This window comes from Leptonychotes weddellii, chromosome 7, assembly GCF_054177405.1.
Source record: "Leptonychotes weddellii isolate Sample4059 chromosome 7, ASM5417740v2, whole genome shotgun sequence".
NCBI classification, from domain to species: domain Eukaryota; kingdom Metazoa; phylum Chordata; class Mammalia; order Carnivora; family Phocidae; genus Leptonychotes; species Leptonychotes weddellii.
In genome coordinates this window covers 73198282-73214574 of record NC_138375.1, presented here as the reverse complement: position 1 = coordinate 73214574, position 16293 = coordinate 73198282, and the positions used below count along the sequence as shown (strand labels likewise).

Here is a 16293-nt window from a genome sequence, read left to right as displayed (position 1 = left end):
GTCTCCATGGATTTGCCCATTCTGGACATTGCATAGAATTGCAATCATACGATCTGTGGCTTTTTGCGTCTGGTTTCTTTCATTTAGCATAATGTTTTCAAGGTTATATATGTTATAGCATGGATCTGTACTTTACTTTTCTTTATGACTAAATAATATTCCAATGTGTATATATACCAAATTTTGTTTATCTATTCATCAGCTGATAGACATTTGGATAGCTTCTACTTCCTGACTACTGTAAATTATGCTGCTATGAACCTTTGCATACAAGTGGACATCTGTGAACACCTGTCTTCATTCTCTCACGTATATATTTAGGAACAGAATTGCTAGGTCATATGGTAATTCTATATTTAAAATTTTGAGGAGCTGCCAAGATTTTTTCACAGAAGCTGCACCATTTTAAATCCCCACTAGCAGTGTATGAGTATTTCAATTTCTCCACATCCTTGCCAATACTTGCTAATACCTTTTTTAAATATTACTATAGACATCTTAGTGGGTGGTAAGTAATATCATGGTTTTGCATTTCCTGGAGAGGACTTACACTTCTATAGTGTGAGAAAGAAGTACACATGCATTCTGTTGCATGTAGATATTCAATTGTTCCTGACCATTTGTAAAAAAATAATTTTCTTTCCCCCATTGAATGTCCTTGTCACTCTTGTCAAAACCAGTTGACCATAAACATATGGGTTTATTTCTGGACTCTCAATCCTCTTCCACTGATGTATATTTCTATCTGTTTGCCAGAGCCACATTTTCTTGATTACTGTAGATTTGTCAGTTTGAAGTTGGGAAATGTGAGTCCTTCAACTGTGGTCTTTTTCAAGATTGTTTTGACTATTCTGTATCCCTTGCAGTTGGAAATTTCAGAGGGATTGCATTGAACCTATAGATCAGTTTTAATAGTATTGCCCTAACAATAATAGTAAATCTTCCAATACATAAGCACAGGATGTCTTTTCATTTATTTAGATCTTTAATTTCTTTTAACAATGTTTTATAGTTTTCAGTATATGAGCTTTGTAGTTCTTGGGTTAAATTTTTTTCTTAAGTGTTTCTTTTTCTTTTGATGCTATTGTAAATGGAATTGTTTTCTTGATTTTCAGAGGAGGCATTTTCTCTTATGTAAAACTTTCCCTGACCCTCACTTCCCCCAAGTGAGAACTGATAACTCTTCACTCAACATTCTCTCTCCACCAGGCAGAGACCTGTATTATTAATACCCACCACGATATACCAAAAAACCCAAATCTTTATAATGTCAATTTTTCTTATTTGTGGGCAGAGACTGTGTTCTATTTATCTTTTTTTTTTTTGTCCCTAAGACTCACTTAGGGATGCTCACACAATAGGGGCCCTGTGAAAGTTTACGGAACAGATAAAGGAAGAAATAACTGCCACCACTGAGGGTTTTCAATAAGACTGAGAATATCGGTTAGGAATGCCAGAGAGAGGGAGGGGTGGGGGATGAGGCCGGAAATATAGGTGGAGCAGAGTCTAAAGCTGGGATTTCCCTTCCCACACAAAGGGGAGTAGCACCATGAAGATGATTCCACCGGTATTGGAAGAGGATCGATAAGAGATTTGGACTGGGGAGATGGAGGCCTAGAGAGTTCCCACCTGGAACTTGCTGCAGTATGTTGTGAGGAAGTGAGTCTGATGTAGGTAAATACATGTGGAAATGGGAAAGAAGGAAAAGATGTGAAAGGTGTTAGGACTTCAGAATTCTTGGGACTTAGTGGCTGGTTAAATTTGAAGAAGAAGATGAAATCCATGATAAATGTTTCAGTTTTGAGAGGCCAAGAACATGGATAGGAGTAGCAAAGTCTGGGAATGGAGCTAGGAATGAATGTCTGATGTTTCCTGGTAATCATAGCAAAAGACTTAACTTCACTCAGAAGCATACTCTCCACTGATCATCCTGGGAGAGAGCATCTCAGTCTTTCCTCTCTTAAAATCTATTCCTTGGCTTTTAATCACAGCCAGTTCACCTCTCTTCTCTCATTTTCCAACCATTTAGAACAACTCATAACTCCTCCTAATTCCCCCAAACTGTTTTGCAAAGGGGGAGAAATTATTTCTTCATTTTCTTACTGGGTTTCTGAGTTCAGGCTAGACTGGTAGTATAAATTCCTTGAGCAAAGCAAATGTTATACTGTGTATACTATGATACTATGTGTATATATTAACTGACTCTATTATGTACTTAATAATCTTTTGTAAGGACACAAAGCAATGTTTTGATATTAGAAGAATGTGCAAATTTCTTCAGCAGAGTGTGCGTATTCCATTTTGCTCCTTACTGTGCTTTTTAGGTCAGTTTAACCTTTACCGTAAGGATCAAAAGAGTAGAAGGGGTTCATTTTTTTGTTCTTTTATTCATTGACCTGTGCACATTATCTAATTTTCATGAAATTCAGTATGTACAATAAAGGGTGGTTATAAAGATTATGTGAAATTATGAACTTGAAGTCCCTGCCAAATAGATGTTCAACATGTTAGTTCTCCTCCTCTTTCCTCTTTTTCAGTATATGGCATGCTTTCCACACATAAACTTCACGTAAACAGAGTCAAGCAGAACAGACTCTTATCTTGAAATAGGGGACCAGAGATCCGGGATTGGAGAGAAGGTAAGCAGCCTCATTTCCTGAGTATCAAGGGCACCTCTATTCCAAAGTCTATCAGTAAAAAGCATTGAGTAGTGCTCCCTCTGAAATGAAATATGTTGTACCCAACATAGTTTGCATTTTTGACCAACGTCTAATATATTCTACCAGGCCAACAGTTTTTAGTCTACTTGAGAGTTTAAGCTCATTAGACCACAAGGGTGAAAATAAGCCCACAAAGTTATTGGTGATTAAAAACAAACAAATATGTGCATTCTGACTGTTCAGCAATATTGGGGATTCAGAAAAGCATTAGGCAAGGTTTCTTTACTTAAAGAGCTCACAGTCTAGTTGGAAGGGTAATGCCAAAGAATCACAGGGTGATTCAGCACTGAACTTCATGGTTCAGACCTTGAGTATCCTAGAAATTCTGTCAAGAGAATGATCTTCAGAGGCTTTATGACTAGAGCGAGACCTTGTATATTGAGTAGGCTCTGACACAGTAGATGGTGGTTCCTAAGACAAAGAGCATCCCAGACAAGGAAGAGCCAGGTGAGCAGACTATGTACTAGAAATAGGTCTTGATGTTCAACAGGATGAGGATATTTAAAACTTCTTGACCCAAGGGAGCCATTGTGTTGGGGTGTTGTGGGGAAATAAGGAGAAATAACAAAGGTACTAGCAAATTATATGGACTTTGCTTTTCTCTTTGTTTCCAAATCCAGAATTTGAGGGGAGAAATGAGAAAGCCTGGAGGGAATAAATGCTGGTAAGCACACATTGAAGGAAAGCCTAGATACAATCACTCTCAGAATTGATTGGGAATTGGGGATTATATATAGAATCAAGAGGTTGGACAGGATTTTGAATGGTTGGACTCCAGCTCCCTGGACTGAGACGGGATAAGGTGCAAACCATCCTAGACTGATTTAAAGCTACATTTTAAAGTTTCTAGATATAGAGTCTGTAATATCCTTGGTAACTTTTCAATTCCAAAGCAACCTTCACATCAATGCACTGAAGTATCTCTCATTGTGACTTAAGTCCCAAGCATTTGCTCTGTCCTAGTGGTTATCAGGAACAGATGCTCTCCACCAATTTCACTAGCTACTCCAAGACTAGGCTATTGCCATTCAGATGCCTCTTTCAAACATTAAATGACCCTCTTCAGTGCTTAGTTAGAAAATTGCTTCTGCTTTAGATTATTTTAAAGATTCTTCAATGTGGCTCATAATAAATAAATTTAGATGGCTTAATTCCCTCTACTTTTCCCTATCATCAACTCCGTCTCCCTACTGGTTCCTAAAATTGCAGTTTCTCTCAATAACTAACGTTTAATCTTAGAAATGTTAATTTCCATTTGGTCCAGGTATATAGCCATCTGGAAGGAGCAGGAGTTTGAGAGTCAAACAGGCTTAGATTCCCAACTTGATCTGTGACTCAGGTTTCCTTATCTGCTAAAGGATAATAATAGTACTAACCTTGCTAGGTCTGCTGTGTAGAAATTATGAAAAGTACTCCCCCCTGAGATTGGAGCAAAGTAAGCACTCTGTAATAGTTATTACTCACTATTTCAAGTCTCACCCCATCATAAGTAAGCTCTGTGACTGTTTCCTCATCTGATCATGAGTATAGGACTCGTCTTACAGGTTGGTGTAAAAGTGAATAAAATAGAGTGGCACTAAATGAATGGCATTATTAAAAACAGGAAAAATCAGGTACTCACAATGGCTTGTCCATTCTTACATTGTACTGAAGGAAATGATTCTGATTTTAGGCTCAAAAACCTATTTAAAGACAGGCATTTCCCATTTTTCTCTAAAGCTTTCTTTAATTCCTCAATATACCCAGCAGAGTTTGTTTGGCAAGAATTAAAAAAAAAAAAAATAGAATCCCTCAGCTATCTTTAGATTATTGCTGCTGACCCCCTAACTAATATTTAGATATTTTGTTGGATTTGGGATGATGGAAATGAAAATAGAACTAAGAAAAAAGAAAAATAGTGAAGAGAAATGTTGAATGAATGGAAGACTGGTTAGCATTTGGAAATGCTTTCAAATGTAAATTTACAAGGAAGAGTTTTATGTACAACCTTGAGTCAGTGGAGGATGGGGCCAGCAGGAAGAAGGAGTCAGTATGGATGCTGGCATCCCCATAAGATCTTTGCACAAGTGTGGGGGATGACGAGTTCTCCACTCTGGAGCAGCCATGCCCAACAACAGGTCACTCTTGGAAGGCTCAGCTTCAGCCGCATCTTGGGAGGGGCCAGTACTGGAAGAGATCAGAATCCTCCTCTGGGGCTTCTTGTCAGTTGCCTCTCTCTGTATGCAAGGCCGGAACAATGAATATAAAATATAAGAGTGTCGCAGGCTGAAATCAGGGGCGGCACTAGGACAGGAAACAGCAATTCTGAGACAGTGGGCACATTCTCCCTCCTGAGCCCCAGAGGACACCTGATTCTTGGTAGGTAGATGAACTTGTGACTACTGACATCAGGTTCATGAATATTCTTTCTAAAATTCTTAAACATGATGTATATGGAATACACTTATTTCTTTTTCCTTTTCAATGTTGAAAGGCTGCTCAAATCTCAACAAAAAGAATTATGAGAGGGGCGCCTGAGTGGCGCAGTCAGTTAAGTGTCTGACTCTTGATTTCAGCTCAGGTCATGAACTCAGGGTCCTGGGATTGAGCTCCACGATGGGCTCCACACTGGGTGCAGAGCCGCTTAAGATTCTCTCTCTCCTTCTCCCCCTGCCCCTTCCCCCACCCCCACTCATGCTCTTTCTCTCTAAAAAATAAATAAATTGAAAAATAAATAAATAAAAATAGTAATCATGGGGAATGTTTTAAATAGTAAGAAATTTTAGTTTCATGTTATGCTCAAAAATTTCAATGTGAAATCATTTCTACCTGAAAACTTAAACTTCAAGAAATTTAGATTTTTTTTTATTATTTCATCAAAGCCTAAGTTTAAAACTACCCCCAAAACTAGGGATGAGTAAGGATCATCTCTTGACCAATGAGGTACATTTTAAATTATTTATTTTTTAAATATGCCATTCATTTACACATTGAAGATTCAAAAAAGGTGAAAAAAATAGCGCAAAAACTTTTCTTCTCATTCTGTCCTCCAGCCATCTCTTCCTTCTCTAAAAGACAACTAATGCGAGTGTTTTCCTGTGCATCTTCCATAGGTATCTGATACATATTCAAGCATATCCATTTCTTGTTTGTCCCCAGTTAGCCAAATATGATTTTTTCATATTACTCTGTACTTTGCTTTTTATTGAATATATCATGAAGAGCATTACATAGTAATACAGAAAGAGCATCCTCATTCTTTTTTATGATTGTATGCAGCAAAATTTATTTAATGAGTGCCCTATTGACAAAAATTTAGGTTGTTTCCAAAATGTTCTTATTAAAAGCGATACTTCAATTAAAACCAATGGCCTTGCTCATAGACCATTTTGCATATGTGCAAATATGTCTGTCATATACATTTCTAGATGTTTTTGCTGGGCCAAAAGGTAAGTACATTTGCAATTTTGATAGCTATTGATGATTATTTGATTGTCTGTTTTTCCATCTTCTCATCAATTACAATTCATATCATACAGTTCAGAACCTTTATCAGTTCTGAGAGGTTGAAAACAGTAATGAAGCATAATTTTAATTTGCATTTCTCATATTATAAGTGCAAAGGAGCCATCTTTTCATTTGTTAGGAATTACTCACACTGTTTTTTTATAAACTTTCATTTAATGAGAATCAAAATGCAAAATCACAAAAAAACAAAATTATATCGCAGTTTATTAAAGTAAATAAATGCCCTTTCTCTCCCCCAGTATAAAGATGAGCATCTTTCTTTATGCAAATGATGTACTTTTGCAGAAGTGAACAAAGTAATTCTTAAAAGAAGCTGAATGCAAAAAATAAATAAATAAAAAATAAATAAAAGAAGCTGAATGCTTGGCCACTTCTGTCTTAGGTCAACCCAACATCAGTTGTGGTAAGATGAATGTAGTTTTATTACTATATTTACTGTGTGCCAAGTGCAAGTCCAAGCATTTTACATTTCTTTTCTTGTTAATCTTCATAGCAATCACATAAGGTAAGTTCTATTTCACAAGTGAGAAACTGAGGCAGAGGGAGTCCAGGGAGCTTGCCTAAATCGACTCGGTACATTCACATGGCTACTTGGGGATTTTTTGAACTCCAGAATGTCGTATATAACCACAAATTTATATTACCTTTCTGGAATGTGGCTTCCCAGCATTCCAGTGTTCCATTTTAAATAATCTCAGTCCATGAGTAAATGAATTCAGCTTCTTGGGACACATTTCACAAATAACTTACCTGGGTGAACTGATGTAGGATCAGTAACCAGAGGAATTTTAGGACCATAAAGTAACATTAAACAGATGAAGACTGGCCTGGCTTTATGAACCTTTGAAAGTTAGGGCAAAGATATCTCCCCAGAATAACTTTAAAAATAAACCCAATAGGGCTGCCTGGCTGGCTCAGTTGTTGGAGCATGGGACACTTGATCTCTCGGTTGTGAGTTCAATCTCCGCGTTGGGTGCAGAGATTAATTAAAAAAATAAAATCTTTAAAAAAAATTTTTAAATAAACCCAATTAAAGGAAAAGAGCTATTTTCTTATTTAAATAAAAAAAATGTATTAGTAACTAGTCAACATTCTTTTTGATAAAATAATACACCTTGCCATGTAAATAAATTTTGCTATTTAAGCAAAACATTGTAATGTAAGATATACATAATATTCTGTTCATCTAAGTGAACTTAAGGATTTAAAGACTGGCCTCATATACAGGGTTCACAGTGTGAGGACAAATGTGACTTGGCCTTGGAGAAAAATGGCTGAACCCCTGGGCCACCACTATTTTTTATAAAGCCTTAATGAGAATTTTGGAAAAACTTCCTCTCTGGGGGAACCAACTAGAAAAATCCATTTTCTATGAGTGAGTGAAGTCTCAGGCAGGGCAAAAGCCTTGGTAAAGGAGAGATAGGGCTCCTCATGTGGGTATTTTTACGCCCTGTACAACATACCCAACAGTGAGCAGTGGCCTTCCTGGGCCCTTCACCTCAACTACTTCTCTTTCTTTGGAAAAGCCTTTGACACCCTTCTGAAGACCCTTGAGATCTCCCTAAATACCTTGGGTATTTTGTGCCAGAGTGTACCAGGTTGGGGTTATGCAAGGCAGCTTAAGTTTCTTCCTTCCTTTATCTTCTGATCAGTGAACTCAAACCACTCTTTCCCGGTATACCCCAAAAAGAACACAATAAGCACAATAAGAACACAATAAGGACACTTACATCTGCCAACAGGAATCTATTCATGGCCATTATCAACAATGCTAAGGAGACTTTCACCTTCCATGGGCCCCTTGTGCTCATGGGGCTCAATATTTTATATCAGCTCCATCTAATTCCAAGAGTTTCTTTCCAAGTAAAGCATACATAAGTTGCAGACAAACCTTTTGCCCCTGCAGCATTTTTTAATCCATTCTCCGTTTCATCGCCTTCTCTCTACTATAGCATCTACAGGAATTATTACCAAAAAGCAACAACCTGCCACTGGACATACTGGGCCTGGGAGGTGGCTCATGTTATCTTGGGAGCCTTTTCATCCTTTTGGTCTCCAATCCACATATTGGCTCTTGGTCTTGCTTCAGGTCCAGCATCAGTAGATCAATACTAACATTATATAACTCCTATTTTGGACCTATTCATCCTATTCACCTTGGAAAGATGAAAATCACTCTAAGTCAATGAGGGCATAAGCAAAGTGAAGGTTTTACCATGAAGCTTCTGAACCCACACTTGTGATCAAAGTAGTTAAGTACGAGGATCTATCCCTAAAATGATAGAGGCCACAGTGACTTCTTCTATACTCTATGTAATAGAGATTTAAAATCTCAACCAAACACTCATTCATGTTTTTAAGGACATATGAAACCATGTTTGAGAAAAAAACTAACTTTTCTTGGAGTTTCCTCTGTAGTCCACCTTTTTGGTTAGTGGGTTGTCTTCATCTGTGAGCAAGCACATACCAGCAGCCAAAATTCTTACAGAAGTATGCTATCCCTGCTGCCTGACATTTGGGTATCTACATCTTAGGGATCCTTTTTGGTCAATAAAGCAGGGTAGTTGCCCTTACAGCATTCTGTAGATAGGTTAATCTTGATGTAATTGGCTATTCAGGCCCTATTAATAGATAGGAGGTTAGTCTGACATCTAGACAACTTAAAGGGCATAACTTGTTTTTTTTTAAAGATTTTTAATTTATTTATTTGAGAGAGAGAGAGACAGCATGAGAGGGGAGAGGGTCAGAGGGAGAGCAGACTCCTTGCCAAACAAGGAGCCCCACACGGGACTCAGTCCCAGGACTCCGGGATCATGACCTGAGCCGAAGGCAGTCGCTTAACCACTGAGCCACCCAGGCGCCCAGAAAGGACATAAGTTCTATTGCTATACAAAGTTATATCACCAGACAGAAATGCATTAGAAGTATTTTAGCTCCATTGACGTATACTAGAATTATTTTCTATTTATCAAGTTTCAGCTTAAGATTTGGTGATAGAATCATTTCTAAATCTCCTGTATAGTCACTGTTAACTACATTGCTCCTTTGATGCTTAAAAAGATATACAGAGATATACATTTAAGGAGAGAACTACAAGTAGGGAGATAAACATGTATAAATAATTGTGTGTATATATATATAAAACTGTATAAATATGGATATATATATATATATAGAGAGAGAGAGAGAAAGGGGAGGAAAGAAGAACCAAAATGTTAACAGTGGTTAATATAGGATTATGGAAGATTCTTTAAACTTTGCTCTATTTTCCAAATATTCAACAATAAAACTACATTGTCTTCATAACAAAAAATAATTTTTAAAAAGAATTAGGTAACTTTGGAAAACAGCATTTTGACTAGAGACTCTAAGAATAAAGACAAAGGGAACTTCACATAAACACTGTACAGATGATAAAGTTGTTTAGATTGAAGTTGTAAAGATTCAGAATTCTGAAACTACTGTATGTATAAGCTGGAATTGAACAAATAAACAGTAGCAGATGATGGGATCCAGTTTTTTCATTTTTGGAGTGGAAAATTACAGATAAGCGAGGGAGAAGTCTAGAATGAACCTTGTGGTATGGAACAGAGTTGGAGACATGAGTATAAACTCATGTTAAGTTTAATATACAGATGGATGGATACAGTAATAATTATAGATATGTGTGTAAACATGGGTTCATATACAAACATATATTTCCCAGCTCTATCCTTTGAGCTCTGTCCTAGAAGCAAGGATACCCCAGTACCAATGATCAAACCCAGCACCAAAATCTTGGTTTCTAATAGCATTTTCCAATAAAAGGAATCAGAACTCCTTGAAGAAATGGCTAATTCTAATGCTGGGGCAGAGTATACACAAGAGGAGCCTGGAGCATTTCATAGTGCCAGAAAGTAAGGAAGTGTTCAAAAACAAAATGACGGCGGCATGTCAAAGGGAAACAGGAGCTGACCTGAAAGAACTCCCAATGGCCAAAGCTGGAAAAATCAGAGCAACAAAATAAATAATACAGGAGTAGATTATAACACAAAATATAAAATAAAAATCTGTAATGCCATACTGATATAAATATAGGATTGAATAAGTAAGTAAAAGAGAAAAGACATGTAATGCATATCAAAAGAACTCCAGCTAATTCATATAGGTAGTCCCTTCTCAAGGAGGTAGAGCTTAACTCTTCACCCCTTTGAGTGTGGGCTGTGTCTAGTGGCTTGCTTCCAAAGCATATGGAAAAGTATAAAAAAGTAACTTCATAGCGGGGGAAACTAGCACTGCAAGGGCCAGATGAATAAGATTAACATCTTCAGTGATAAATCATGTTGACAGTATATGTCCTTGATACGATGTTCTAAGAATGACTCTTCACCTCTATGGTCCTTCCTCCCCAAAATCCATAACCCTCAGACTAGAAAAACATCATCAGACAAATTTCCCAAATGAGGGAAGTTCTATAAATATCTGAGCAGTATTCCTTAAAAGCATCAAGGTCATCAGAAGTAAGAAAAATCTAAGAAGCTGTCACAGTACAGAGGAGCCTAATGAGACATGATGACCACACACAATGTGGTATCCTGGATGGGATCCTGGAACAGAAAAAGGACATCAAAGGAGAACTAAATTGAAACAAGAATAAAGTATGGAGTTTAGTTAATGGTGACACATCAGTGTTGGTTCATTAAGTGTGACAGATGTCCCATGATAACATATATGCGATGTTAACAATAGGGGAAACTAGAGCAAACTAATGAAAATTCTCTATACTATTCTTTGCAACTTTTGTATAAATTTGAAACCATTCTAAAATTTAGAATTTATTTCAAAAAAAAGAATGAGGAGTATATTTTTATATAAATACATACTTGAATCAGAATTCCTATAGAGAAGTAAAGAACAGAGCCAAGTAAACACCAAGGTGAATATCACTTCCATTTTCCAGAGGACATCATATTTTGGCAATTCAGCATAGTGGGTAAAGCATTCAAGCTTAGGTTCACACAGCTGGGTTCAAATCCCAGCTCTGCCACTTATTGACTATGTAACCTTGAGTGAGTTATTCAATCACCCTGAAACTCAGTTCCCTTATGTGTTACCTGTGGATAATAAAACTGAATATGTACTTCCTAGGGTTATTCTGAAGCTGAATGAAGAGATGTATTAAAGCATTTAGCATAGTGCCTCCTATACGGTAAGTGTGCTGCTTACAATTATTATATTGCATTTAAACATTTTTAATTTAATTTTAATTTAAAAAATTGTTTTTAGAGAGAGTGGAGGGGGAGGGGCAAAGCGAGAGGGAGAGAGAGAATCTCAAGCAGGCTTCACGCCCAGCATGGAGCCCCATGCAGGGCTTGATCTCAGGACTCTGAGATCATGGCCTGAGTTGAAATCAGGAGTCAGATGCTTAACCAACTGAGCCACCCAGGCACCCTTATTATATTGCATTTAAATGCAGTTATTATAAAGTATTTATTTTTGCTATTGATTTAAAAATTTTAAACTCCCAGGGCTCCTGGCTGGCTCAGTTGGTGGAGAATGTGACTCTTGATCTTGAGGTTGTGAGTTCAAGCTCTATGTTGGGTGTAGAGATTACTTTAAAAAAATTTTAAAAAAGGGGCGCCTGGGTGGCTCAGTTGGTTAAGCAACTGCCTTCAGCTCAGGTCATGATCCTGGAGTTCCGGGATCGAGTCCTGCATCGGGCTCCCTGCTTAGCAGGGAGTCTGCCTCTCCCTCTGACCCTCCTCCCTCTCATGCTATCATTCTCTCTCTCTCTCAATAAATAAATAAAAATCTTTAAAAAAAATTTAAAACCCCGAATATCCACTGGACAGGTGCAAACCATTCTTGGCTGGATCTTACTCCTTATCCAGTTGATGAATGTCTTAGATCTGTTCCTGTTCAGCCAGCATTCCAGACATTCAGTGTGTTCCAAAGCTGAGCAGTACTCTAGGAAAGCCCTGATCCAGATCCACATCTCTGACTGAGGGGGAAGCCAGATTTCACCCTGATGTGCTCATTCCCAAGAATGGGTGCTTTCCCCATTTCCTTAGGAAGTCTGAATGTGATTGAAATATTTGTTTCATGTGTGTTTGTGCTGAGAGAAAGGCTGGTTATTTGAAACAATTCCAGCTTTTGCTAGGGAACAAAGAAAACAAGTTTGCAATGACATATTCATGGTAGTAAATACACCGGACCCAACGTCCTATAGCTGTTTTCATCATAGGATAGTGACATGTTCATTATGGCTCCTCAGATGCAGATGCAACACAGGAAACTGAGTCATACAATTTAATATTCTGTCTGGCAAGTGAATCTCCGAAAATCGAGTTATACCGCAAACTCTGGATACTTTTCTCTTCCTTCCATTCTTCTCCCACACACAAATACTACTTTATTGAGTTGATTGTCTACATAGAAGTCTTTGCAGCCCAATTCTCTGCACAGCAAACCGTTCACTTCAAATGCTTACCACAGGCAGATTAATCCTTCTAATGTGTTGTTTCTGTCTGGAATTTACCAAGACTAAGTGGCTCATGGGAATCAACTTTATAAGAGTTAGTACATTCTTGTGATAGGAGATTTTCAAATGATCTTATCCTTTCCATATATCCAGTCCAGCCCCCCCACTCAGAAAGTAGTCATCTGAGTTGTCCTCAGGCCTTGTCCTCATTTCTTCTTTCCGCATGTCTCTCACCCATTAATAACTGTCTCTGGTAGCATATCCTGAAGGTATTTAGACTGGGCTGATATGCTAAGCAAACCATATTTCCTCATTACACAGAATAAGAAACCACAATTTATCATCAACATGATTCACCCAGACTTCTACCACCATGCCCAAATGGCACGATAGGATGCATACTTGGGTTAAGTTTAACCAAGCAAGTAAAGCCATAATGCAGAGCAAGATTTTGTGCATCAGCATATCCCTAATGCCATCTCTCTTTGGTCATCTTTTATGATCTACTTGTTGCAGATCATTTCACATTACATAGTTAAGGGTGTAGGGTTTAGTTCTAGTTTTGTTTTTTCTCTACATTTCTGCTGTTTCAGGCTCAGACTGGCACATGAGCACAATGTACTCTTTCTGAGAGGCTCTTCAATGGCCTGCAAACTCATCATACGTCCAGATTTCCTTTCCTTTTGTTGAGAAAAAGTTTTTCTTTGGTTATAATACTCAAAGTCATTTTGGACACTTGCATAATCCTGATTTTTTTTTTTTAAACTCAGTACATAAGAGATCCACTAATTTCTGGAGAGGGGAGAGTTGCGAGCATATACCAAGGACCATTTGGAATATTCTCCCAACCCATTCCAGTTCTTCCTCCTCTGGAATAGAATCCCAGGGGCCAGCAGGACTCCATGACTTGGCCCCTTCCTCCTACCCCACAGTTGACTGGACCAAAGGTAGACCTGACCTGAACTGACCCAAACAGGTTTGCCTTCCTCACTGGGAGGTAGGGACCAGATAAAGAAATTAAGAAAGAGACAGAGAGAGAAAAACTTCCTAAGTGGCATAACTGTGACATGGAGCATGCAGACGAAGGATTCACTGTGGGAACTGACATTCCAGCAAGCCAGCCTGCAGAGAGGGATGGGGCAGGCCCATGAGGGAAGTGGAGAGGCAAGACAGAGATAGAGGAGGCCTAGCTTACTTGCAGCCCTCTAGCAATGAGTTGCCATCTCAAGTGAGGTCCAGCTGCATTCAGCTCTAGTTCTTGGGGGCCCCTTATATCCTTGGAACTGACTGCCCTTCTTTCTGTTTTACCTAGAACAATGGGCTTTTTCTCTTGCTTAACAAAAGAGTCTTGACAAATTCAAAGCATAACTAGAAAGCCCCTCCTCTCACTACTGCATATCACTTTCACCAATTCTCCTAATGGGGAAAGGCATCCCCATTTGGCTGTGGGCTACCATTCAAACCCTTTCCTCCCTGTTTGGTGTTCAGAGGAGAGGAAGAAATGTTGTCCTAAACCATTCTTTTGCCTGCCTGCCTTCTCCTAGTCTTACCCACCCTTCTCCATAGGAAGCCAGCTGTCTCCGCAGGGAAGGTCTTCCCACCCGGCCATGTGTGAACCATGTTCTCTTCCCTTCCCAGCAGCTTTCCACATTGTTGTTTCTTTCTGTAACGTCTCATCCTCTTACTATCTACATCCTGCACACTCTCCTGGGCCCAGCATAACCCCACATACTGTGAGAACTGGCCAATCACTTTCCCACATTTTTCTCTTCCTTTTTCTGATCTCCTTGAAATATTTCTACTATATATTTACTATCCTTGAAACATGCTCAAGATCCTATGTTATGTGGAAAATGTGTTTACAAAATAGCATGTATATTACAGAGCTATCGATAAAGCTATATTTCAATAAATTAACTGTGTGTTGGAATTTGGGGGTAATTTTACCTCTGTTTTATTTTCCCAGTTCATGTTTTCTTAGTTATTTTTACGATAAACACAAAATGTAAAATAAAAGTAATATGAGGAAAAGTCTAAGCTCCTTGATCTGGCTTTTAAGGACTTCCATAATTTGAGTCCTCTTGAACTGTTCTCATTTATTCAGATCAGCCTCTATTTTCAAATATTTTACAATATACTTGAAGAGTCAGGTCGTACTTTCTTATTTTTTCTTACTCTTCATTTTTCTTGTCCCTTAATTCTGATATAACAGTAAGTTATTATTTAATTAACTTATTCTTGATAACATCTGAGTAAAGTCATACAAGAGCTTATACTATGTATAACTATGTGCACTCTTGAAAGATACAATATTCAGCCTTTTGTTGTTGGAGTCCCTGTGACCACTATTTCTGTCCCCAGCTTTTTTCCTCTGGAATACTTCAAGTATCACATATTTTCCATTTTATCATTTTAATACAAGTGAGATGATCATATGTCCAAATCATGCTGGTCCAGTGTGGATCTTAAAATAAACAAATGGTAAATAATTCAGTCCTTCTGTGATTTCGGCCGAATGCAGTAAGTCAGCAGGCTCCATGACACAGGGCATTTAAGTGGAGGCTTCAGAGAGGAGTCACCTAAACATATATTTTCTTCCTTGTATATGACCATGGGTTAGTTGTATCTGTAGCTAGAATTATAATTAGGTACTATGGATTACTCAGTTCGGTCTTCTGCTTTATGTGTCTCCTCCAGTTTTAATTGAGCACTGTTTAATGTTTCAGCTAAAATGATATTAAGTCAATTATCTTTGCTTTAAAATATCTCTGTGACCCATTCACTTTGATTATCAAACAAAGCAAGAGGAAACATTACAACCAGAGACAGAAGAGACCTCAGGGTTGTCTAGATCTTGCATGGCCTGAATCGTGTGTCTTCCTAGGACCATCCCTGACGGTGGTCATGTGACCTCTGTTCAGGTGACCAGGGCAGGTAGGATTCTGTACTGCTGAAGCACATGGGCTCTAGACTCAGTTAAATATAGGTCTGAATCACAGCTCTGATACCTAGCTGTGAGCTCTTAGACAATTTACGGAATCTCTCTAAGACTCGGTATCTTTATCTGTAAAAAGAGCCTACTAATCCATACCTTGCAGGGCTGTTATTTTTAAAAATGGGTTACAGCGACCTTCTGATCTATGCACAGATTGAACATATGTCTTTATTTCTTCTCCCTCCTAAAACCCCACTAAAAGGAGAGTAAATGAATTTAAAACAAATAGGCAAGTTATAAACCCCCGAAGTTGAAGAGAATGGAACGGGAGACAATGAACCGACAATGGCAAGTGGACGATGGCAAGTGGAAATGGAATGGTGGAAAGTGACTCTCACAGCCTGGGGAGTGACACCCTGCAGGCCTGCAGAGAAGCTACTGACCAGTGCGCCAGGTGGAATGTCACTTTGTAGCTTCAGGGTTTAGAGCTGGGACATGGGCTGAACAGAGGGAGCTGGGCGAAAATCATAGGTGGCAGTTAGTGACTCAGGCCCTTTCTTCCCCCTCACACAGCAAGGTAACTACACCTTTCCAACCTCAGATGAGATGGCTGACTCACAAAGAGGACGCTGGAGAGAGGATAAGAAAATTAGAGGATCAATCCAGGACAT

The 16293-nt window shown here is 38.4% G+C and overlaps 1 long non-coding RNA gene across 1 annotated transcript in view; it reads right to left on the bottom strand.

The window, feature by feature from the left end:
* LOC145722647 (uncharacterized) overlaps positions 1–16293 on the bottom strand; it is a 36753-nt gene that overhangs the window by 14799 nt on the left and 5661 nt on the right. The window contains exon 2 of the long non-coding RNA XR_014147050.1: positions 4708–4936. This is a non-coding gene — a long non-coding RNA (uncharacterized LOC145722647). The remainder of the gene's footprint in view (positions 1–4707; positions 4937–16293) is intronic.